Source organism: Homarus americanus, unplaced genomic scaffold (assembly GCF_018991925.1).
Source record: "Homarus americanus isolate GMGI-L3 unplaced genomic scaffold, GMGI_Hamer_2.0 scaffold22250, whole genome shotgun sequence".
Lineage (NCBI taxonomy): Eukaryota > Metazoa > Arthropoda > Malacostraca > Decapoda > Nephropidae > Homarus > Homarus americanus.
The window spans coordinates 4,863,540-4,891,439 of record NW_024741189.1 but is presented as its reverse complement, the minus strand read 5'-3'; positions in this window follow the sequence as shown (position 1 = coordinate 4,891,439).

Below are 27,900 nucleotides of genomic sequence, written 5' to 3'. Positions count from 1 at the left end.
AAACCAGGAGTCTGTAAAGATGTTATTGGCATTGCAGAAGGAATTTAGTCTATTACATGTTAGCTTCTCCAGTATCTTACTCAAGGCTGGGAGGACTGATATGGGGCGGTAGTTCTTGAAAAGACCTTTGTCCCCAGACTTTTTATATGCTGGGTGAACTTTAGCAATTTTCAGTTTATCCGGAAAGACGCCACTAGTGAAGGAGGAGTTGCAGATGTGTAGGAGAATAGATAGTAATAAGTGAGCTACTTTCTGATGCTCATTGGTATATTGGCTTCGCCTACTGCTGCATTTTTGGACATTTTTATGATGGCCAGTAATTCATCTGCTGAGACAGGGGATAAGAAAAGCTCAGAGATGGATGTAGAGATATATGAGTGTATAAATGGCACCTTGTGTTAGGATAGGATAGAATAGGATAGGGTAGATTGAGTGAAGCGATGTAAGTAATGGGTTTATGATTGATAACCATAGTTGAAAGAAAGAAAGAATCCATAAATAATACACAAATAAGTTATATAACTTTAAAGCACAGGCAATAACTTAGAAATCTTTATGTTATAGATGCCATAGGTGGTAATGTCAAAGCTAAAACGACAGACACAGTTTCATAGTGTCAGTATCGGTACATTCTAGCGAGAGGTGTTTGATTTGCCGACGGTCACACCAAGATTTCATTTTAAAAGATACTTGTTGGGAAAGGTATCGGAAGTAGAGGAAATATCAAATGAAATACAATTTAAAGAAAGACACGGAGGAGAGCATAGAAAGAGGAAGAAGAATATGAAAGTGGTGAACTAGGAGCAGTAAGAGAGAGAAGGAAACGATGATGATTATGAATGTTAGGAGATAAGAGACTTGAGCAGTGAGCCTCACAACCCTCAGTGAAGTGGACCTCAAGACACAACTTGGAGGTCGACCAAAATAGAGGACGAGGAGTATAAGTTGACGATAGAGGCCACGAACCAACTCTAAATGAGGAAGAACACAAAGGTAGAGAGAGAGAGATATAATGTGTACAATGAACAGTATAAGCATGTTTCTTTTGTGTGTGTGTGTGTGTGTGTGTGTGTGTGTGTGTGTGTGTGTGTGTGTGTGTGTGTGTGTGTGTGTGTGTGTAATAATAATAATAATAATAATAATAATAATAATAATAATAATAATAATAATAATAATAATAATAATAATAATAATAATAATAATAATTATCGGTTTATTGAGAAAATTCTGCAGCCCGAAGGCTGAAAATATACTTTAGACAAAAATGACAAATTACATACAAAGACATGGGGTGGGTGGGTCATTTAACAAAAGCTGTCATTATTGAAAGAAGAAGGAGCATGAACTGAACATACAAATTATTATAGTTTCCAGCTGATGTCCCGGGCTGGTCTCTTGCCATACTGTGTGAGGTCACATGGCCTCGTGGTTCAGTAAATCGTCCGTAGGTGTTGATATGAAGGACCTCACCTGGTCATGGAGGTACCGGATGGTGTGGTGTTCAAGTGGTGCAGTAACTCGTCCGTAGGTGTTGATATGAAGAACCTCACGTGGTCAAGTGACACCTTGTGGTGTGGGGTGGTGTAACAGTACCTCACTCTCTGCTGGGTGGTGTTGTGTTATCTCGTAGTCAGGTGTGAAACCGACCCACTGTTGTTCCCAGGGTGGACTGATTAGCACCTCCCGGTCAAAAGATGGTGGTCAGTTCCCAGGGGTGCTTATCTCGGTGGTGGGTCACTGTTCTCACTGGTACTGTCTGGTGGTGAATCCATTGGCTTAAACACTGTTCATAACTGTTCAACACTGATCCCACTTATTTCCGAAACGAAATTGTCACTTTTGATTGTGTTGATATCCTGGTGGTGATTTTGATTTTGCCGCTTGCAGCGGCTACTTTATTGTGCACCCCACACTCATCCTGTGAGCGGTAGCGCAAAAGGATTACAGAATAGGGTTTACAAAGGGTCATAATAATTAACCCCCGTTGTCAGGATATTATGGCACTGAATGTTACACAGTATTTCATTTACATTATTTGTTTAGTTCTATACATTAAGGGTAACTTATTCACAAATGCGTGAGTACAGGCATGTGAGGCAGTATGTCTGGCCTCACACTTTGTTATTCACATTTACGTGGGGGGTATTCAAGCGTATTTGGTTCTGTACATGAGAATTGATATAGTTACTAAGTGCAAAAAAGTGGATACAATCTTAATATGTCGGCTATCTTGCCATTAGAGATGAATTGTTGTGCCATTTCACACACAGTGTGCTTGGACCTGTCCCTAAAAGGTTCTATCTTCACACAATCGAGGACGTAGTGTTCAAGTGTGTGGCCATATGTATGGCCACACACTTTACATTTAGTTTTGTTTACATCTGCTTGAGGAACATACTGCCAAAGGTACTTATATCCTAACCTTAATCTAGCGGTTACAACATCTTGTAATCTAGTGATCTTGTTACTTGCTCCATATACATGTTTCACTTGATACATCTCATCATGGTAACCTATGGATCGACTAGTGCCTGTTTGCACTTGTCTACTTGCGTCAAACTCATCAATAAGTTCCTTTCCTAATTACAGTTTTAAGGGTTCTTTTTGACAGACCCAAATTGTATTCAACAGTGTCTTTGTTAGACGCGAGTTTGGCGAGGGCATCAACTCTGTCATGTTTTATGAGGCCTATGTGAGAGGGGATCCACAACAGTTTGACCCTGACACCCCGGTCAACAAGGCACGCATATTTGTGTCTGGCTTCAGAGACAAGAGCGTGACAACCTGAGTCGAGGGTACCAAGGGCAAGTAGTGAGGATAGAGAGTCAGTGATGATGAGACTGTCAGTAACAGTGGTTTCAATGAATTTAATAGCTGTGAGTATGGCAACTAATTCAGTTTGTAGAGTGGATGCCCAGTTGTTAATTCTAACTCCTTTCTCAATTATATTACCGTCAGGTTGAGTCACAACAATAGCACTTCCAGCCCTCCCACAGGCGGTGTTAAGAGATCCATCAGTGTAGATGGTCTGTGTGATATTATCATCAGTCTGTAGAGTGTGTATGTGTTCAAGAGCTCTCAATTTGGCAGTGTGTTGGAGATAAATGCTTTGTATAATTAATTTTTAGGCGGATACGTCGGTATTGTGATATCGAAGGGAACTGTCCGCCAGGGTGGCAGGAAGCGCTGTTGTGTCTCAACTTTGTACAGGTGGTCTAGTCCAAACATCTTCATATGTGTGGCTGTAGTTTGGATCCATTTAGATTCAGTAGTCCCATGGTTCATACATTCTAGCAATTTTAGGAAACAATGTTATCAGGATCACCACGCAGAAGCCTCAGGGCTATCATGAGGTTGACTTCAATTATTCTATCTTTAACACTGGGTATACCTAGTTCTTTCCTCATAATAAGTACTTTAGTGCTCATGGAACATCCTAGGATAATTCTGAGGGATTTATTTTGCATTTTCTCGAGCTTGTCAACGCCTTTCCCGTCACGAATGACCAGGGCTGGTGCGTGGCAATCTATCAGAGATCTTATATAGCCAAGGTACATTGTTTTAACAATTCTAATATAAGCACCATAGTACATTGGCGGGTTAGCTGTTGTATGGCAGGTAGGGTACAAGGGACGGAAGCACCAAGATATTTAAAAGAAGAAACATAGTCAATAGTGTTGTTACCCATCTTGAACTTGGCGGGGCCGCGTTTGCGGTTACCAGCTTGTTTGTTGAACACCTTAGTTTTGTCAGTGGAGATAATAAGACCGAGGTGTTCACAGGCTGCGTATACATGGTTCAGGGTGGTTTGCATTTCACGATGAGTTTTAGTATGTATAAGAATATCATCAGCATAGCTGATTGAGATATTGCTGGGGTTGTCTGGTATTAAATTTAATAATGCATTCATAAGAACATTGATCAAAGTGGGGCTAATACTCCACCTTGAGGGGTACCAAGTTACATGTCTTTAACTTCACTTTTGTAACCCTGAAACAGTGCAGCAGCCCTTCTGTTGGTTAGGTCACCACTTATCCAGTGTAACAGCCTACCTCCTATGTCCATTTTGGCTAGTTCGTACAACATCAGTTGCCTATTGGCAATATCAAATGCAGCTTTTAGGTCAAGAAATGTGGTGTATCCTGGTGGTGAGGAAGGGTCAGGGAGAGAAACTTAAGGAATGGGGCCAAACATGGCCAAGGGGGGCCACTGCTTAGCAGCGCCTGGTAGGTCTTGACCCCCCCCCATGTGTGTGTGTGTGTGTGTGTGTGTGTGCGTGTGTGTGTGTGTAAGAGATAATAGAATTACCCCGCCCCAAGGTGAAGATGAACCACCATAACCAGAATAGCGGAAACTGCTGCTCGCGTGTAAGATAGGAGAGAGGTGTTCCACAAATACCTAGTTAATGTAACACAAACGAAGAGGGCGTGAGGATCTCCATCCCTCAGCCCAAACTCTCTCTCTAACTCTGGAACAGCACCACCTTATTCCAGTCTCGAGGGAGAGATCGGCAGACTGAAACTCTACAGAACCAATTTTTGGGTCCTCGGGAGAATAGGAACCTTTTTTTGGACTCCTGCAAACTTGATAACAGGTCCGGCGGGAGTTTTATTAGAAGTATGGTAAATGGAGTGTTGGAGATCGAAGATATTTTCAACTTTTCGTTCGCTCTCTTCTATGGCTATTTTGTTGGTAATAGATGTAATGATGGGAGCCCCTTGTGGCCCTCGGTGGACAGTTGCCATCTTGAGGATTCTCTTTATACTACAACTTACACATGACTCGAACACCAACGCTGTGATCCTTTCATCTGTGGAGAATATTTTTGTAAATTATTTTCCATTTGATGACAGGAGACGGAGAGAAAATCGTCTGTTAAATTAACCGCCGAACGCCATCGTTCTTGAGCTTTCCTCGGTTGTAGTCTCATGTTCTAATCCATCTAGGGTGTATATTGAGTTTTTTCCTGTCAACAGTATGTAAATAAAGGAGTCAGTAATTGCCATGTGTAGAACTAAGAGCGTAATTAACAAAAAATGAATAGGTAGAACATATAAAGCATTGAATAGCTTTAAATATCTTGGTGGAGTAACAAAACAGTAATGTCTGATTAAGCAAAACTCATTTCGTTATAGAAATTCTGTCTTATTTTTTATATACGTGAAGCAGCTAATGTGACTGACACAAACTATAACGGGTTTTATTGATGCGATGAAGAGAATTCTTATATCAAGGCAGTCCATCGTATAGCAACACATGCTGGTTTCAATAAAAAAATTTAAAACACACACACACACACACATACACTGTTGTACTCGCGCAGTCCGCCACTACAACAAAATTCAGCCCATAAGAGCCCGCACCGATAGATATAAGAACAGCATCATCCCATCTATTGGTAAAATAATAAACAACTCCTGATTTATGCACTGTACAGCCCTGTAAATGTATTCAATGCATATGATCTCATTATGTCTAAATCAAATGTAAGTCTGTATATTTTCAGCCACCGGCTGCAACTGTATTAATAAACCGTTTATTATTATTATTATTAATATTTATTACACACACACCCCAAACACATACCAAACACACACACACACACACACACACACACACACACACATATACACACACACATACACACACACACACGCCTTGTGGAAAAAAAATCACAAAAAGAGAGGAACTCGTAGACAAAATATTTCACCAAACTCTACCTGGAAACTGTCAATATCGCACAAAAATAGTAAGCTGAGTCCACCTCCCATGTAAAAAAAAAAAAAAAAAAAAATATATATATATATATATATATATATATATATATATATATATATATATATATATATATTTTCATTAGCCCAATAAAGCAGGTGGAACTACATACAATCAACACCTCAACCCACCAGGATTCGAACCCACAGCCCACAAGCCCATGACTGTGACCAGGGAACGCTAACCGCTGGACCACCAGGATACTAAAAGCAGTCCTAGACTGTGATATTTCACGCAAAGCCTGTTCAACGAGCTTATGGCGCCGTGAACCTCTAATGGGGACTACCCGTATCACGTAGGTGGTCAGAGTAACGTTTTACCAAATCCGGCTTCGAAACACGCTTTGTGTGAAATATAACAGAGTCTAGGACTGCTTTTAGTATCCTGGTGGTCCAGAGGTAGCGCTCCCCGGTCACAGTCATGGGCTTGTGGGCTGTGGGTTCGAATCCTGGAGGGTTGAGGTGTTGATTGTGTTATATATATATATATATATATATATATATATATATATATATATATATATATATATATATATATACAGTATAAGTAAATCACTGTAGGTGCGCGTGATCCAAATATATGCTGATAACCAGACTTTTAGAAACTACTAATACCACTACCATTAAACCTACCATCACTACTACCACTACTGCAACCACCGCCACCGCCACTACCACCGACACCACCACGACCACTACTACTACTACCACTACTCCTATAACCACCGCCACCACCACCACTACCACCTCTGAGCCATAAATTCCTGACCCTCCAGACCTAGAAAATATTTGATTTTCCATTTAAGAGTTTCATCTACTGAACTGAAACTTAGTCTTCCCTTAAAATTAAACAAATGTAGATTTCACCTTTTAAAAGATGGGTACTTTCCCTGGAGTGGTCATCAACTCTCTCTCTCTCTCTCTCTCTCTCTCTCTCTCTCTCTCTCTCTCTTTTAATTCTTCTTCTTCTTCTTCTTCTTCTTCTTCTTCTTCTCTTATTATTATTATTATTATTATTATTATTTTATTATTATTATTATTATTATTATTATTATTATTATTATTATTATTATTATTATTATTATTATTATTATTATTATTATTATTATTATTATTATTATTATTATTTTTTTTTTTTTTTTATTATTATTATTATTATTATTATTATTATTATTATTATTATTATAAGCTACTACAAACCCTCTCCTATCACACGTCCTCGCATGCCGTATAAGACAGAGGAAAGGTTAACGGCTCAGGTATAACATATATGGCTCCATCGTCAACATCAAAGAGCAAAAGTCAATTTCGAGGAGGCAGAGGAGACAGAACCCCTGGGTGGGTGGCCTGATGAGAGATCCTCTGTGTATGCCCCCCTAAGTTTACCTCCTGGCCTACACCTACCAAGATTTATTTTTTTATTATTATTATTATTATTTGTTCACCCCCAGGCATCGATGTGGGTCAGTGAACTGTGTCCAGTGGGCACAATATTTATCCATTACCTACCCCTACGTGATTTACCTCCTTACCTTCCGCCACCAAGATTTACCCCTACCTACCCCAGCAACATTTACTTTCTACATACCCCCACCAACATTTACCCCCTTACCTACCCCCACCAGTATGTATTCCTAACCAACCCCCAAGATTTATCCCATAACCTAACCCAACCAAAACTTACCCTCCTTACTCCCTTTAGTGGGGAAGACGAGGTAAGGAGCCTTAGTAAGAAACCAGAATACTTTACCTTAATGCAACACGGAATTAACAAGTGGGTAAATAACTCAATGGAAGGAACAAGGATTCTTGATAGCACAGCGCAAGTTCTTACTTGCAGGTGGATTACAATTCTCTGATACTGGAACATTAAGTAAGTGCCAATACAGGTAAAGTGCGAGAGAGCGTTCGCTTCTCTGATGCGTTATTTTTTTGCGGTATGCAGAGGAACGCCAGAGTTGATAATTAATTGCTCGTACTGGCAATGTTTACATATTTTTGGCTTCAAGATTAATCAAGAGTAGTTCTAAATCTATAACAGCATTTAATTGAACTAAAAACTTCACCTCTGTTTTATTTTATCTCGTCTTCAATTAATTCTTTTCACAGCATCAGAATAACAGACAAATGAATAACCCATCTCAATAACAATATGTGTTTATTGATCTGTCTTGCGTGAGGAAATTCTAATTATGAATTTCCAAGCAGAAGATAAGTAAATGTCCGAAGAATATTTTAATTTTGGTGTAAGCGGATGAAATGTTACTTTGACATTTGTATCATGACAAGAGCTTCTCTATACACCCACTGATAGTCCGTACCACCACTACTACTACCACCACCATCACTTTTTTTTTTTTTTTTTTTTACGTGGCCTCCAGCCTCCCCTAATAGCCACACCTTCGCCACCATTTATTTACCTTAATATTAAATATCCTAATACATAAGAAGCTATCCTATCTGTGTTAAATTAGTTGAGCCGCAGATCTATGCGGCATTCAGTGACTGTAGCCTCATAGTCAATATCTGCAGCAGTTGTCGGAGTAGGGGCGGAAGCTCTCGTTCCCCTGAGGCAGAGCAAAGCCGACCGAAGGAGAGAGAAGGACAGTCGACATCTCATCCAGGCTGTAACATAACTTCTGGGCTGCTGCTTCTGTTCGGAGATCAGCTCCGCGAGTCTGGCGTAGAAACATCTTGCACTTGGGCCCATCCCACCCGAGGTTGTGAACACTAGAGGAGTGAAGCTGCCTTGATCAACATTTTGTATTCTCTCCCCATATGCCCTTCTCTTGTCGTTCTCGTTCCTCCTATGCGCGGCATCGAGAGCTAGGTTACGGTGACAAACGGCCATGGGATCAAAAATCCTGATGTCGAAGAAAGCTCGCTGTCCCCGCGTCCAGAATCCTCGAGCACTGACGTCCACACGGGCTTCGTTAGAAGTGTTTGAAGTCCTATGTTGGAAGATCTCGCCATCCAGTGGAAGGAGGGTCGGTTCTACCATGACGTCCCGGCAGATTTCCTTCAACATATTTGCTGTGAGATCCCTTACCTCGTCATGCCTCATGCATATGAAGCCCCCCTTCTTGCAGACCATGGCGTGATCGCCATCATAGGGAGAGCCACACACGCATTGGGAGGGCAAACCATCTACTGGCCAACCGTACCTTAGAGCAATGGCATCACTACCACCATTACTACCACCACCACTATACCACCATTATTACTCCTAATACGACCGCTACTACTACTACCACTACTAAAACCACTACCACTACTACTACTTTTTTTTTTTTAGTATACGTGGCCTCCAGCCTTCCCCAATAGCCATACCTTCGCCGCCATTTTATTACCTTAATATTAAATAGCTACATAAGTAGCTATCCTATCTGTGTTGAATTAGTTGAGCCGCATATCTATGCGGCATTCAGTGACTGTAAGCTCATAGTCAATATCAGCAGCAGTTGTCGGCATTGGGGCAGAAGCTCTCGTTCCCCTGAGGCAGAGCAAAGCCGACCGAAGGAGAGAGAAAGACAGTCGACATCTCATCCAGGCTGTAACATAACTTCTGGGCTGCTGCTTCTGTTCAGAGATCACCTCCGCGAGTCTGGCGTAGAATCATCTTGCACTTGGTCCTATCCCACCAGAGGTTGTGAACCCTAGAGGAGTGAAGCTGCCTTGATCCACTACTACTACTACTACTAATACAGTGTGGCCTCCAGCCTCTCCCAATAGCCATTTAGGGGGTTATTTTGACAATTGGCGGTCATTTTGACCCTCAAATCCAAGATGGCCACTGGCCTCCATCTTGAATGTAGGCATAAAAAGACAACTTTTGAATCGTTTGAGCTACAAACTTGTGTGATACTGTATATCAATTTCTACTAATTTAGTGTTGAGAAAATCATTTCTGGCACTGCATGTGTGATAGGAGGTCATTTAAATGTGAATTCCCTGATAGTAAAGAAAAACTTGATGCATTAAACAGATGCTGATGGCATTTAAACTCATGAAATACGTGTTTTCTGAGGTAACAGCTAAGACAGAACACCACATTAACAAAAATCATTGGTAACGTTTATTTGAGAGTACACACAGAGCTCATTTCAAAACAGTCAGGAGTACATACAGTTCTTGATGTTCTGACCTCACAAGTTCACTGTGTGTGTGAACAGCCACCCTTACATCCACAGAGTGCTGTACAGGGCTGTTCATTCATGCAGCATGTACATGGTTTACATTCACTGGAGCAGCCACAAATGGCAAGCTCCGGTAACTTCCTCGAGATGGTAGGTATTGTGATATAAACTGGGACTGGGGCAGTGTCCAGGGTCTCCTGTTTCCATCCCCATCCGGTGGGAGGTATTGGTTGAGGATCTTTCTTAAGATAATTTCCCCACACGTGTCCACTCTGAAAAAGAACACAAGTTTTGTTTTATGATATATGTACTGTAGCTGTGGCTACAGATTTTAAATCCACTGTTGTTATGTCCTCATCCCCAACACCAAAGAGCTGCACCAGAAATTGATGGAGGGCGAAGGTGTGCTGCTCAATCATCTCCAATGTTGAGTTGGAACAGGACATTAGTTGGAGCGGGAGGGTGAGTTCTGGGAGAAACTGCCACACCGACCATGCAGACTTCTTGTCATTGCCATAAAATGCAGGTACGGTTGTAGCAACCAGTGAGTGTATGAAATGTCGGCAGAGTCATCGACTTGGAAGGCCAAAGATTATGTGCAATTTGATGAGCAGAAATGTACCTGATGTAATGAATGTTTATCAGACCACAGCTTATAGCCCAGAGAAGAACAACACATATAACAGTAAGTAGATGCCATCGTGGTAACCCACATAGGTTGACACACCCTACAGTGACAGTAAGACCTGACCCGGGAGAGGTCATAGACAAGGTACTAGAGTTAACCCTGAGATATGACCGTGTTACAACCACACATGGGCAAACATAGCTGTCGATAGTGATGTAAAAATGAATGTCCATAGAATGAGCTGCAGGGCCTTTATATTGGAGGAGAGCCGGCAGATGAACTCTCCTAATTAACACTAAACTGGTTAGATCTGGATAGCTGCGTTTGCCAAGGTGCGTGGTCATGTCGCCGGTCGATAATGCTTCCTAATTATTACCACCCAGGTGTGTCTTGGCTGGGTGTGGTTTCTTTAACACGGTCATGTCGCCGGGTTAAGCTAATCCCGTGCCGGTGAGAACTCTGGGTCAATGTGATTGATCTCTCCTGGGTCAGGTCTGGACAGCTGTGTTTGCCCAGGTGTGGTTGTAACACGGTTATATCACATGGTTAACTCAAGTACCTTGTCTGTGACCTCACCCGGGACAGGTCTTACTGTTACTGTACACAAGGGTGTGTCAATCTATATGGGTTACCAAGTTGGCATCTACTTACTGTTACACGTGTTGTTCTTCTCTGGGCTGTAAGCTATGAACTGATCATTACAATCATTACACCTCCCGCCAAGACCAAAGCTTCCATACCAGAGAACTGATGACACATAAACAACATAAGAACATAAAAATGGAGGAAACTGTAGCGGGCCTATTGGCCCATACTGGGCAGTCCCATTTACACCCAACCCCTAGGGCTCATATAAGCATCCAACCTATGTTTGAAGCTATTCAGCGTATTCGAGTTAATGATGATATTTGGTAACTTGTTCCATTCATCCACAACTCTGTTTCCAAACCAGTGTTTACCTATTTCACGCCTAAATCTAAATTTGTCTAATTTAAAACTATTGTTAAGAGTTCGCTCCTGGTTGGATAGTTTGAGTACCTTTGTAATGTCCCCTTTGTTTAGCCCTGCCTTCCACTTATACACCTCTATCAGGTCGCCCCTCGCTCTACGTATCTCGCGGGAGTGCAAATTAAGATGCTTTAACCTGTCTCTATACTCAAGGTTCCTAATGCCCGCGATTAGTCTTGTCATTCTCCTCTGAATTCTTTCCAAGGATTCTATATCATTCTGTAATACGGTGACCAGAACTGAACTGCGTAATCCAGGTGTGGTCTCACAAGAGCAAGATACAGTTTTAGGATGACCTCGCTAGTCTTGTAACTAACACTCCTTTGTATGAACCCAAGTACTTTATTAGCCTTGTTACGAGCAAAAACACATTGTTTACTTGGCTTAAGGTTCCTACTTATCATTACTCCTAAATCTCTCTCTCAGTCGGATTTCTCAATGGCATCCTTGTTCATCTGGTATCTGGTTTCCCTGTTTACATCTCCTATACTGAGTACTTTACATTTGTCCACATTGAATTTCATCTGCCATTTTTCAGACCATTCGAAAAATTTGTTTAGATCTTCCTGTAGTTTTGCAGAGTCCTCGTCAGATTTAATAACACGTCCTATTTTAGTGTCATCAGCAAATTTGCTTATGTTGCTGTCTATGCCGATATCTATGTCGTTTATGTAAATAATAAATAATAATGGTCCAAGTACCGAGCCTTGGTGAACTCCACTTGTGACGTTGCTCCAATGGGACTTAGTGCCATTAATGCTCACTTGCTGTTTCCTGTCCTGTAACCACGCCCTAATCCATTTAAGGATATTACCTTTGATGCCATGTGCTTCTACCTTTCTAATTCGTCTTTCGTGGGGGACTCTGTCGAAGGCTTTGCTAAAGTCGAGATATACCACATCATAATTGTGCCCCTCGTCCACCAATTCGAAAACTGATGAAAAGAATGTTAATAGATTAGTTAGACATGAACCTCCGCTTGTGAAGCCATGCTGGGAATCAATGATCAATCGGTGCTTCTCCAGGTGATTTCGAATAGAGTTTGAAATGATTGCTTCCAGTAATTTGCCTACTATTGATGTTAGACTGATTGGGCGGTAGTTAGAGGATAGTGATCTATCCCCCTTCTTGAAAATCGGTATTACATTCGCTATCCTCCAGGATTCTGGTACTACACCTGTTTTTAAGGACATGTTAAACAACTTTGCTAAGGGCTTACTTAGCTCTTCCTTCCATTCCTTTAATACTCTGGCAAATATCTCATCGGGACCAGGTGACTTATTAGGCTTTAGTTTGTCTATTTGCTTACTAACATCGTTACTATTCACTACTATCTCGCTTAATTTGTTTTCTTCACTATCTCTGAATAGAGTCGGTGCGCCGGGTATCATGTTTAAATTTTCGGTGGTGAAAACTGTTGAAAAATATTTAATCAAATTATTGCTCATTTCTCTGTCGTTATCAGTGAGCTCGCCGGTATCTGACCGTATTGGTCCAATTTTTTCTCGTGTTTTAGTCTGATACATTTGGTAGAATCCTTTGGGGTTTGTCTTCGCCTCCCTTGCTATCCTTACCTCATTATTCCTCTTGGCTTTCCTTATCTCGGCTTTAACCCTACTCGCCAATACCCTATAATAATCCCAGAGGTAAATTTCGCCACGATATATCCTTCTACCTATAGCTTTCCTTTGGCCAATGATGTTCTTTAAATAATTATTTATCCTCTTAGGGTCATTGTTGTCTGATCTGAGTTTTTTGTATGGTATGTTCTGCCTTTGTGCATTAAGTAACTCATTATTTCAATTGTCGTGGAAGTCGACAATCTCAGATCTCGTTATCAGGTCGGTGTCATCTGTCAGGTTCACGGCCAAGCGCGACACCCCCTCTCTCAGCTGCCTCTTCAAACTGTCAAAGTTTGCCCTTCTGAAATCTGGTACTTCAGTGGAATTTTCCTTACGTCTGCCCTGAAAATCTAACTGGAATCGAATTTCTTTGTGATCGCTTTTTGCAAGTTCGTTCCCTACCTCGACATTGCTAATGAGCTTTTCTCTGTTTGACAGAAGTAAATCAAGTATATTATTACCCCGGGTGTGTTCGGTTATATGTTGACTTAGAAAACAGTCCTGGATGGTCTCGAGAAAATCCTCTGATTCTGAGTTACCTGTAAGGTCAGTCCAATCTATTTGGCCAAGGTTAAAGTCGCCTGCTATACAGACTTTGTTGTGTATGGAAGCCCTGCGCATTTCATCCCAGATAAGTCGCTCATTGACTCTATCAAGATTGGGAGCTCTATATATTACTCCTGTGATTAATTTTTCCCTACCGTCGATTAATTCTATCCAAATTGTTTCTGTATTCCGCTCAGTTTTTATTTCCTTATTTATTTCACACTTCAGATTATCCCTAACATAGATTGCTACTCCACCTCCTTTCCTGGTCTGCCTATCGGTATGGAACAGTATGTAACCCGCAATTTGGGGGTCTAGGACAACTGGCCGCCGCCATCTGGCCGCAGCCCAACTGGCCGCGGGAAACTCGCCGCGGCCGACTGGCCGCCATATGGAACTTTTTGTTGACAAAATTGATGAAAGTGTGATAAAAAAAAGAGGATTAAAATTTCTTTATGAAGTACTTTATTGGAATAAAATAATAAAAGATACATATGCAAAAATTTATGAAAAGTTATGTTGTTAGTAAAATTATTGTTGGTAAAAAATAAGCATGCTAAAATGTCTTTATTGATTAAAAAAAAACAAGATTCAACTGCAAAAATCTATGAAAAGTTATGGGCAATTCCCCTAACCTAACCTAACCTAACCTAACCTAACCACCAGGAAAAGGAAAATACGAAGTGTCAAGCGCTTTCGTATATTACATATTCAGGACTGAATACAGAATACAAGAATCAGTTCTATTATCTAAGTTTCTCTTATTTTATTTTTTAGTACATAGTTTTACTGTTTTTTGTATGTTGAATTCAGAATTGACTTGTTTTTAATCATTCGCGAATCAATCGTTCGCTGGTGGGGGTTTAAGGAGCTGCCTTGAGAGCGCAAAATTAGGCGTTTGCAGTTTACCCCCAGTCCGCGGCGGCCAGTCGGCCGCGGCGAGTTTCCCGCGGCCAGTTGGGCTGCGGCCAGATGGCGGCGGCCAGTTGTCCCATTCCCGCAATTTGGTATTCGACCGGTAACTCACGTGAGTCTAGGTTGATCCATGTTTCAGTGAATGCTATTATATCGATTTTTTCGGTACATCCCAAGGCCCTAATATCATCCATTTTGTTTCTCATACTTAGACAGTAATATCATGTGCAGTATCTAATATAGCCCCTGGGGCGATAATGCATCCTCACATTTTACAAATAATAACCTTATAGATGCTGACATGTATGTTTTTTACTGGTGTGGTTTATTCTGACAAAACTTACTATACCGAAGAAACAATAAACGAAGTATTAGAACATCACAAAAATATCAGTAACTCATCTCTGTTGAATTGCATTTCAGAGATATTGCTAATAATTTTATTACGAGCAACATGTAAAATAGAATACCTGAAGTTACGGCCAGCCCTGAGTGCAATACAGAGTTGATCATTTCTCTGTTGCTGAGTTGCCACTGCCCAGCTAGCTAGCTGTAGGGAGATGAACTTAACAACAAAGTTGCACGTATATCGAGCAGCGGTCCTCCCCACCCTGTTATATGGCAGTGAGACATGGGGAACATACAGCAGGCACCTCAAGGCACTTGAAAACTTTCACCAACGTAGTCTACATTCCATCTTCCGAATTAGATGGGAAGAACAAGAGAACAAATGCCAGTAGTCTCGCTGACACCAACTGTAGGAGCATCCAGGCTACCATTATCCAAGAACAACTACGTTGGACTGGCCATGTTACCCGTATGGACAACAATAGACTGTCAAAGCAGCTACTTTACAGTCATCTAACTAATAGTAAACGTAACGCTGGCGGGCAACTGAAAACGTATAACGATAGGCTTAAAACGAACCTGAAAAAGTGCCAAATTAACCCCCTCACCTGGGAGACGATCACCCCACAGCGTAGTGCTTGGAGGATCATCACACGAGAAGGTGTCAATACTTTCGAATAAGCCCGACTGCAAACCGAGGCAGACAAGCGCCGGCGCCGGTAAGATGCTGCCGCCACCCCTCCTGCACTAGATGTAGTCATCCACATATGCAACATATAAGTTTCTGCCCGTTCCGTATATGCCTCTTTAGTCACCTTAAAGCTCACTAACCTAGGTGACAAGGGGTAAAACAGGACCAGGGAAGGGTAGGTTTAAATGTATACTATACAAACAGTAGGAGCGTTAGAAATACAATAGACATGCTTAGAGCGGTTGTATGTACCGAGAATGTAGACGTCATAGCAATCACCGAAACTTGGATGAATCTGGCGAGCAAAATTTTTTTATCAGAGTACCACATAGAAGGGTACAACCTTTTTCACAAGGACAGGGAAGGTAGGAAGGGGGGAGGGGTCGCACTCTTCGTCAAGGATACATTAAAATGTTGTATTAATAATTCAATAAAGGGTGAAATAGGAACCGAGTCTGTGTGGGTAGAAATCACGGAAGGAAGAGAAAAACTAATTATGGGAGTGATTTACAGGCCCCAAGTCTTGACAAAGAAGCAGCTCAGCCCATATGGCAGGAAATGAGTAGGGCAGCAAAATATAACAACCTATGCATTATGGGGGATTTCAACTTCAGAAATATTGACTGGGACAACATTGTAGGTGACTATGAATCTGAAGACTTCCTAGACGCAGTACAGGACAATTTTTTGAAAAAACTAAAAACAGAACCTACTAAAGGTGACAATATATTAGACTTAGTTTTAACAAATAAAGAAAATATTATCAGAGATATCACAGTAGGGGAAGAACTAGGAAACAGTGATCACAGAGAAATCAGGTTCACCCTAAATTGGAAACGAAAAACAATGACAATATGGTCAGAGTCCCAAACTTTCGGTTGGCGGATTATCAGGGGTTAAGAAGGTACCTAGGTGAGGTCACCTGGGAACAGTCACGTCAGTCCCCAGTAGGAAGGGGTGAGGTCATAGATGACACAACAATTGATCATGACTATAATATATTCACTAGTATACTACACAAAGCACAAGAACAAAATATACCATACAGAAAAATTTGGTCAAATAAGAATGAGCCAAGGTGGATGACCAGAAAACTTAAACATGACATAGGAATAAAGAAAGGAATATATAAGAAATTAAAGGGAGAGGAGGAGCAGCTCAGAAATAGGTATAATAAACTATCTAGGAATGTTAAGAAAAATGTAAGGAAAGCAAAGAGAGACTATGAAATCAAAATAGCAAGAGAATCCAAGGCGAATCCCAAGGGATTTTTCCATGTATATAGGACAAAGGTCAAGGACAAAGCTGGGCCCTTAAAGTCAGGGAGGGGAGAAGTGATAAATGGCAGTGAAGAAATAAGCAAAGCATTGAACAGCTACTTCTTATCAGTTTTCACAGAAGAAATTTGCGATGAAATTCCAGAGGTGGAACTGATATTTAAGGGAAAGGAAGAAGAGAAATTAAAGAATATCACTATCAGAAAAGAGGATGTTCTTAAGAAGATAAATAAACTAAAGAAAACAAAATCCCCAGGGCCGGATGAAATTTTCCCTCGAGTCTTGAAGGAGTGTAGAACAGATTAGCGGACCCCTCGTAAACTTATTTACAAAATCATTAGATACTGGAGTTGTGCCAGACTTGTGGAAACAGGCAAATGTAGTACCCATATTCAAAAAGGGAGACAGAGCATCAGCGTCAAATTACCGGCCGATCAGTTTAACGTCAGTAGTGGGGAAATTTCTTGAATCAATTATAGCAGATAGCATCCGATCGCATCTAGAGAAGAGCAAATTAATCTCCGGCTCTGAACATGGGTTTACAAAGGGAAAATCTTGTCTAACAAATCTGCTAACGTTTTTTAGGAAAGTCTTCGAGGTAGTAGATAATGACGAAAATTACGATGTTATTTACTTAGACTTTAGCAAAGCATTTGACTGAGTACCGCATCAGAGGCTTCTGAGAAAAATTAAGGCTCATGGTATCGAGGGGAAAGTTTTAAATTGGATAAAATCATGGCTCACCGATAGAACGCAGAGGGTCAGCGTAGATGGTGTTAAATCTGAGTGGGGCCGTGTAACCAGTGGGGTTCCCCAGGGGTCAGTACTAGGCCCACTCTTGTTCATAATCTACATAAACGATCTAGTTACTGGGTTCAGCAGTGACATAAGAAAGTTTGCGGATGACACCAAAATAGGGCGGCAAATTAATTCAGGGCAGGCTGCAAATGCATTACAGGAGGATCTAAATAAACTGCAGGGGTGGTCTGAAAAATGGCAAATGAAATTCAACACCAGCAAGTGCAGCGTACTTAATATTGGAAGAACAAATACTGTCAATGTATACAGCCTTAACAACATCAACCTAGAGAAGTCGACTTGTGAAAGAGACCTAGGGATACTTGTAAGCCCGGACCTACGGCCTAGAAAACAGTGTGTTATTGTTCGAAATAAGGCAAACAGAGTATTGGGTTTTATATCTAGAAGTGTAAGTAACAAGAGTGCATAGGTCTTATTGCAACTATATCTTGCGCTAGTCAGGCCACACCTCGATTATGCGGTTCAGTTTTGGTGCCCCTATTATAGAATGGATATAAATTCACTAGAGTCGGTGCAGCGAAGAATGACAAAAATGATTCCGGGACTTAGAAACCTTCCATATCAGGATAGGTTAAAGAAACTTAACTTGCATTCCCTAGAAAGACGAAGAGTGCGGGGATATATGATAGAAGTATTTAAGTGGGTGAGAGGAATCAATAAAGGGGATATAGATAAAGTTCTTATAATATCCGAGCAGGATAGGACTCGGAGCAACGGATTCAAGTTGGATAAGTTTAGGTTTAGGAGGGAGATAGGAAGAAACTGGTTCACAAATAGGGTGGTGGACGAGTGGAACAAGCTTAGCAACTTTGTAGTAAGTGCGGGTACTCTGGATGAAAGAGAGTGGTAGTAACTCTCGACAGGAGCTGCCATGCACAGGCCAACCGGCCTATTGCAAACTCCTTATTTTCTTATGTTCTTATGTTCTTAATTAATCATATTATCGTATCATAGCTGGATGATCGTCATACCCGATTCCGAGTGACAGCAAAGTAGCAGTAGTAGCCAGCACGACCACATCACTATCACTCGTGCGGGTGATCACCTGGCGATGAGCATCATAGGCAGCTGCGGTCAAATGCAGGATCATCAGGGTGTCTGCCTCCTCGTGTGAACATGGCGCCACTGCACCAAGTCAGCACGAGCACGCAGTCATTGAGGATGGTGGTGAAGAGCTGCTTGACCTGTAGACAAAATAAATGATTTTGTGAGAGCTGGATGTATAAGAGATCAAAGGATTGTAGTGAACACAACACATCTGATATATGCCTGTATTGTCTTATACAAAATGCACAAAATCTTTCTCAACCGTGGAAGAATTATCTGCTTCATGTACTTCGCCAAGCAGTTCCACAAACAACTCCTCCTTGTTCTGGTCCACTCACAGGAAAGCCGCTCAGTTACCAAGAACTTTAGTTGCAAGTGTCTTCGAGTACACATCCTAGACGACGTCGACTCTCTGGTTATTTTCAAACCATTTGATAACATAAGGAAAGAGGACACTTGTACAGTATTGGCTAATCGTCGTGGCATTGCTTGGACGTAGCATCTGCACAAGCACTGGCCCATCGAGCGCAGCACAAGTGGTATGTGGTCTGGCATCCACAGCGGTGTCTGACATGATACAGTCAAGGATCTCACTCGTTGTGCCGTCGTTCATCTTCCCTTTTCGTGTGAAGGCAGGTGATTGTTCGCTGCTCCCATTCTTAAATACTGACTCTGAGATGTTTCTTCCTGAATGTGCACCAGATCCACGGTGGTCCTCAATGTAATCCAGAAGCTCATTGAAGGCTTGAGCTTTTATTACTTTGGCAGCATAGCTTTCATTTGAATCACGATTACTGCGTCTGCCTCTCATTAAAGTCTACTCAGGCATGCACGGTGGTACACAGCATTTATCGCAATCATGTTTCCTTTTGACAGTTTGCCCTGAAGTTTCACATCAACGATTTTTCCTTGCAGCGTCATTGACTCTCTGGTTTAGGCCAAGAGTGGAAGCTTTTCTCAAGTCCTTCTTATCTCCAGACTCTTCACAAAAGAAGCATTTTGTTGCAGAAGAGTCCTTGCCTTCAGTTGATAAAACCTGGGACTCCTGTGTGACACAAACTCTGCCAGAGCTCATCGGCCGTGTTTTCATTGGGTTTCCTTGGTGCTTACTCCTCCTCTCTACTTACTCTTGGCCCGCTTCATCTTCTGTTTGTTGACGGCACTTCTGCATTTTTTGTGCCATGCTGCATGGCTAGTTTATATAAGTTCTACTAAACTGCTTGCACCACCATCCCCCCCACCAATGTCATCTAGTATTACGAAGCTGGGTAACTCACCTAACTCATAGAGCTCTAAGATATTGTTCAGAAGTTCTTGGTATCATGCGTCTAGTTTCTTGGGTTGGCCACGTAACTGCTTCAATTTGTATCTGACTGACATATAAAACATACTGTAAGTTCCAGCCATGTGTATCCATACTGGTCATTTATTCAACTATCTTTCATAGTAATCAATAATGTAACCTGAAAATACAAAAAAGTCATACATTATAAAGTTTGTGTTCAATAAATTCAAATAAGATGTACTCCAAAATAATTTTGATGCATCATGCTTTTCTGATATACCCAATAACAGCTATCTTGGAATTCACCTTTAAATATCCTTTTAAATAACCTCTTATCACAAAAGTAATACCAGAAATGAATTTACCAACCCCAAATTAGTAGAAATTGATATATCACACAAGTTTGTAGCTCAAATGGTTCAATAGTTTAAAGTATGCATACAATCAAGATGGCGGCCAGTGGCCATCTTGGATTTGAGGGTCAAAATGGCCGCCAATTGTCAAAATGGATTCCTTACCCTAAAATTAGCCAGTTTAAACTAATCACACATGTTTCTAGGTGAAATGGTTTAAAAGTTAGAAATTGCCTTCTTTCGGGTGCTAATTAGCATAATTTATGATAATGAGTGGGTTCTATGCATAGAGACATAGTGTCTCTTTGGATAATTTTTTTCATCTTGCCCCAAGGAACACTTCGTACTATGAAATGCAGCGTTCACTCCCCTAGCAAGTCTCCTGTTCGGTGATTGTTGCCTCATAGTCCATGTCTGTGACTGTTGTTGGTTTAGGGGCGACACCTCAACCAAGCCACTACGTAACTTCTGGGTTGTTGCTTCTGTTTTGATAACCCCTCGAACAGTCTGGAGTAGAAGCATTTTGCACTGGGTTCCATCCTGCTCGATGTTGTGAAAACTACAGGAGTGAAACTGCCTTGGTCTTTTTTTTTTTTTTTTAAGGAGGGGAAAGGATGGAAGGCATGCTGGGGCTCAAGGCACAGCCAGACATGGGTGATAGAGAAGTCACAACATATAGTCGTGGGGGGAAAGGTTAGAAAAGAAGTTTAATGAGTTAAACAGAGGGGGACGACACCCCTTGTTTTACATATTACAGAGTTTGTTGGCTAACTAAGCTAACCTAGGATTTAGAATGAGGTTGCACAATGGTTACTTTGGTAGACAATGACTAGATTGATTTTACAATTACAAGTTTATTAAAATCTTATACTGTATTACGTTATGGACTCACTAGATTATGACTTGTTAAATGTGAACTTATATCATTGAAGTTTTAATCTAAGGTGGATCACTGTGGCGGACATAGATGGGTCGCGGGTTGGGTTGTTGTAGTGCGGGCAGACTCCGGGGTCACCAGGCGTGGGGTTGCCCTCCGTTGATGTCTTCCCCGCGTAGGTGGTCTGGGCTGTGAGGGTCGTCCAGGAGCTTGTCCCAAACCTTCTTCCCTAGGCGATGGCACCTGACGTTGAGGGCCTCTGTTTTATTTCTTAGGTGGATGATTTCCACTGTCTCCTGGTAGGGTGGCGCTTGGCCACTGGCTGACCCCAGACACTTGTTTTGGAAGCTCTGTAGTTGTTGTAGTCTAGTCTTCCCGAGTGAGACGAGTGGTATATGTGGGTACTCCAACACAAAACCTCACCAGCGCCTTGTACAGGTGAACTTGTATCTTTTCAGGCATCAGTTTAAAACGTTTTAATTTGGCTGCGGCGACTTTGGCTTTATTTAGTCTGTCCTTCACGTGGGGAATGACGCCCGTCCGAGAGATGATGAGGCCGAGCAGCCTGCCTTGTTTAGAGTATTCAATCTCTTCGTCGTCGATCATCAATGGCGCCGGCTTGAAGTTGGCTATGGGTATGACTTCGAATTTCGTTTTGTTTGTTTTTATTTTCCATTTATTTTCATACTCCGAGATCTCCTCTATTGCCCGAGCAGTGAGTCGCGCAATCCTTGCCGTGGACCTTCCTGGGCAGGTGGCGATCTGTGTTACATCGTCGGCATACATGACGTACTCGCTGCCGACGATTGGAGGTGGCATGTCAGCGGTGTAGAGTGTGTAAAGGGTTGGTGAGAGACAAGAGCCCTAAGGCACGCCGCTCGAGAGTGAGAATTCTTCTCCAAAATGCTCTTGCATCTTGATTTTGGCTCTGCGGTCCGTAATGAAGTTGTACAGCAGGCGCGTCAGGTTTTCGGGTAGCCCCAACTGTATGATCTTATACTGCAGCCCCGTGTGCCAAACTTTGTCAAACACCTTGCTGACGTCCCTCAGTACTATGTTGCACTGCAGGCGGCCAGTCATGGCATTGGCGATCTGCTCGTAGGCCTGGGATATGGCGGTGGATGTGCCTCGGTACTGGCGGAAGCCGAACTGGTGGGGATTATGCACGTGTTTGTCCTCCAGATACATCCGTAACCGCTTGTTTAATATTTTTTCGAAGATTTTGGCAGGTTCCGCTGGGAGCGATATTGGTCGAACATTCGACTTTGTTTGGAGGCTTCCCTGCTTTAGGTATGAGGCAAATAACGGTGATTTTGAACATCTTAGGGAAGTATCCAGAGGCGAGGCAGACGTTGTCAGGGAGTTGAGCCTAGGTGATTTGTTTTTAAACCCTTTTACGACGGCTGATACATCTGCAGGAACTATGCGCTCCGTCAGGTAGCTTCCGTCCACCAGTCTAGTAAAGTCAGTCCGTGGGAGCGGCTGGAGCAGGTGCTGATGGTCCTGCAACTGATCTAAAATGTCCTCTTCAAACTCCCTGTCGAAGCCCTCGTTCTTCTGTTAACTAATGGTAAAGATCTTTCGTAAATATCGCCGATGTAGTTGTTCTTGGTTTTCCTCCTCGAATATTTTCACGTTGTTTTGGTCGAACCGGTAAGGGACCGTGCTAGAGGTGGAACCCATCAGTCGCTTGATCCCTTTCCAGAATGCAGCAGAATCGCGGTAATTGTTGGCTGCCTCACACACCAAGGCGGCCCACTTTTGTTCATGTAGACGTTTGCTCTCATGCTGGATATCCGTCTGTAGCTCTCGGTACCGGTCTCTCAGCTCTTGCGTCCACCCGCGGATACTGGCTAGCTGTCTCACGTGATCGTACTGGACACTGAACTGCCTCAGCTGGTGACTAGTGTGAGGATGGGGAATGGTCCTGTGAGTGGTGGTCGGGATGTTGTTGTCCATCTCCGTCTTCACATCCGTGTACCATTGTTCGACCGCGTCGTCGATGTCATTAGAGCTGGCTTCTTCCAGGTTTCTCCCCTGCTTGAGACTGAGAGACTCCTTGGAGGAGTCCCAGTCTGCCCGTTTGAGGTTTGACCTGATTTTGGCGGGGATCATAATGGGATTGGATGAGAGCGTCGTCTCCTCTCTGTCTTCTCTTTTTAATCTCTGTTCTTTTCATTCTCGTTTCTCCTCTGTGCAGCCTCGACGGTCAGGTCACGGTGACATGCGGCCAGAGGATGGAATATCCTATGTCAAAGAAGGTTTGCTGTCCCTTTGTCCAAAACCCTCAAGCACTGACGTCCACACAGGCTTTACTAGTTATATTAGCAATGCAGTGAAGGAAACGCTCTCCATCCAGTGGGTTCCACAGAGACGTCATGGCATATCTCTCTCAACATGTTTGTTGTGAGATCCCTTATTTCGTCTTGCCTCATGCATGGCATGGTTGATATCGTAGAATGTTCCAAACATGCATTGGGCTGGCATGCCTTCCACTGACGAACCTTAACGTAGAACAATGGAGTCTGTTAATTCGTGTTTATTCAGGCTGAAGTTTTTCCGTGAGTAGCTGAAGTTTTTTGCCTTGGGTATGCTGCCGTTCTGTCGTAATGGAACGTTGATTGTTGCATAGTTCGTTGGTGGCTACATCACTCGCTGCATTTTGAGCTACTATATGCTCTATGGGGGCTATTGTGAGCGTGACGGAGTAACTATCAATGGCTTCAAGCTCCCGGGTCAGTGATTCCCATACCTCCTTGACTCGGTGGTAGTGCAAGGGGTGACTTTCCACTACTATTACTAGTAGTACTACTATTAATACTACTACCACCAGCACCACCACCAAATGCCTTTTCTATTCAGCTTAAGAACAGAAATTATATATTTCTTTCCGGGAGGAAATATGAAGCCCCCGCTCTAAGTATTAAAGAAAATCTAGTGCAGAATTTACTCGTATAAAGTATTAGATAACACTTTTTAAGCGGTTTCCTTTATACAAGATTTCAAGTAATTGGTAAAACGATCAGCCGATAATGATTTTTTTGTCGAGGAGAGAATTGAGACTTTTTGTTTATTTAAGGAGTAACTTTGTGCAATGAGGAGAATATCTTTAGTTTATGAGATATGTTATGTGTTGTAATGACGTAATGTTGTGATGTTGTTATGCTGTGATGATGTGATGGTGGGATGATAAAATATTGTGATGCTGTAATGTTGTGATGATGTTATGCTGTGATGATGTGATGGTGGGATGATAAAATATTGTGATGCTGTAATGTTGTGATGATGTTATGCTGTGATGATGTAATGTTGTGATGATGTGATGTAGTGATGATGTGATGGTATGATTATGTGATGTTATGATGATGTGATGTTTTGGTTTTGTGATGCTATAATGATGTGATATTGTGGTGACATGAAGTTGTGGTGATGCAACCTAACCTAAACTAACCTAACCTAACCCCCAGGTAGCATTAGGCACTTTTGACGTCATTTTGGCCACCATCTTGTGTCGTATCTTAAAGAAAACAATTACATGTGTTGTCATATCCTCGTTAGAAAGAAAAGTGATCTTATGAATCAGTGAGACTGAAGCTCAGTGTGGTATTGACATGTGCCCAAGATTGAGGAGATGATAATCTCTCTCTCCCTCTCTCTCACGCGCGTGTGTGTGTGTGTGTGTGTGTGTGTGAAGGAGAGAAAGAGGCAGGGACAGACAGACAGACAGACACAAAAAGAGACAGAGAAAGACAAACAAACAAACAGACAGACAGAAAGAGAGAGAGATAGAAAAAGACAAACAGATAAACAGAGAAAGAGATAGATAGAGACAGGCAGACAGACAGACATAGAGAGAGAGAGAGAGAGAGAGAGAGAGAGAGAGAGAGAGAGAGAGAGAGAGAGAGAGAGAGAGACAGACAGACAGACAATGTAGGACGAACATGTCAGTCTGATCGTGAGTGGCCTTGAGTTGTCCCCCCAGTTTCACCTGCAGATGACATCGATTATTCACGAGTTTATGAATCTAAACAGAATTCGAAATTTTAAACGCTTAGAAAGGTTTTAACCGTCCAATACATGTCTTACTTATTATGTTTACAAAGGTAATTTATTTATTGCATGAAAGTAATTACATAGTAAATTAATATTACATGACCCAGGGACATTCCATAAAGGGTCACTTACAGTATGTAAAACATTCTTCGACAATTTAATTATTAATGTAACCGCGGGATATTCCAAACAAGATATTGCGATTATGAGGGATATTATTAAATGTTCTTGAAGAGGGATCACTGAATACGTTATTCCTTACGTCTAAAATGTGTACATTGACTTTGCTCCTAATCACTGAAAAACAAAATCACCATTATTAAAAATCAAGAATATTTAGTCGGTTAATCTCATGATCAAACATGTCAGTTTCTTTTTTACACGAAAATATTTGATAATGACTGAAATGTAATTTAAACTCCAATATATTTACCAGGTAACAAACTATTAACCAATTTTACGTCTTCTATATATTTGCAAGCGTCGATATCTAATGAAGAGAGGAAGTCTTTGACGTCTAAATTTAATAACTTCCGCGACTGACTTCTGATAAAATCTTGAACTGCAACGAAAATTATTTGTAAAGGTAAGTGACTCAGCGTATACAGTCTTATATGAACTTATATTTGTGGTAATATTTTACACCATTTCTGTCCATCGCACAATACATGTTTACAAGTTATGATGATGATGATGATGATGATGATCGATAGACGGTACTAGAATCATAGACAGTACGCATGAATTTCGAAAAACAAGTGGTCGCTTATACATAATGACTGAGGTGAAGTGACTGAGTGAATACAAATGCTTGCCTCCTATCCTGGGGGTAGCTGGTTCGATCCCAGGATATCTCCAGTCCACCCAACTATAAATGAGTACCAATCTTTTAATAAAGGGAAGTGAAAGCGGTCATGTGTGGTACCAGCCACGTTGCCTCACACTGTAACCTATTTCATATACAGAATAAAAGTTGTATCCCCACGAGATCTGTGAGAATACTCCTTATTCTCTGTTGTTCACACAAGATAATTTAACTTTGAGCTTGAGCGCTACACAGTTGGTTACTTGTGGTAGCACCAGCTCTTAAAACAATGTTATCAATCTTTATGTTACCCTATCTAAAATCACAAGGAGAAAGGTCAGCAATCAATAATAATTCACACACAAAAAATAAATGGAGATTAATACTCGGTTTTAAATGTTTTAAATGTACAGGTACATAATTATCAAAAGAACATTAGTATACATGCAAAAACATTTCCAGTTGTAATATAAATGAACAGTAATCACATAAATTTATGAGGTAGATAACTTTTTTCTAACTCTTCTTTCTTATCACGTCATATGAAAATCATATTAATACAAGCCTACCAATAACGTCTCACGACACACAAACACGTAAAAACTTTTCCAACTCGTAAATTCATTACAAATACTAGTGAACTTCTCTCACTACGTTTATAAGTATACCCCCATGTTCACCTCTTATCAGTATTTAGGTCCCGCTCCAAATTCCTTCTATTCAGTTTTCGTCTTCCAACTGGTTATTAAAAATTTGGGAACCTCTCTGGACCAGATAAGTTTTGAAATAGTGACTTAACTCAGTAAACACGTCAAACCCCTGAAATAAACATTAAACTCAGTAAACTATTCCAGGGAAAATAAATCACAAAATTATTCACATAAATTACTCATAAAAATAAACAAAAATTAAATTCACTGAATAAAATATGCAATAATTGATCTAAAATTCACGTAATAGTTTATGACTTTATTTTACACTTAAAACAGGTAATCGCTTTATTGAAAATCATAGAAGTAATTAAATCGTTGTAAGCTATAGCTTATATTTCATAATTCATTCCAAATTAAAAAAACATAATACTTCATCATAGGTTTACTGTTCAGAAATGTGTAATTAATCATTACTTGCTTTTTAAATCATAGTACAATCTACGAGTTAATATATATATATATATATATATATATATATATATATATATATATATATATATATATATATATATATATATATATATATATATATATATATATATATATATATATATATATATATATATATGTATATATATATATGATTTATAAAGTAAGTTATTAATTAATTGCACATTACTGAACAGTAGACATAAGTGATGTTTCATGATTTTCTTGTAATTCTCTCCTGAATAACCTAACCTATGCGTAACATATTCAATGTATGGTAACTCCGGTTAACCCCTTAAAAATGAACTTGATTATATTCTCTATTGATATTTGTATGAGCTATCCATTATTTAGTCAATAAAGAAAAAGTAAGGTAAAATTTAACCAATTAGAAGCCAGCACAGGCATATGTACAAGCCCTTGAAACTAACACTACAACCCAAATGACATCGAGGTGCATAAATGGACGTCAGGGTTAAACAAAGATGATATAACAAAGATACTCAGACTATGCAACCAGGACCGAACTCGTAGCAATGGTTTTAATTTAGACATATTTATATATAGGCGCGAA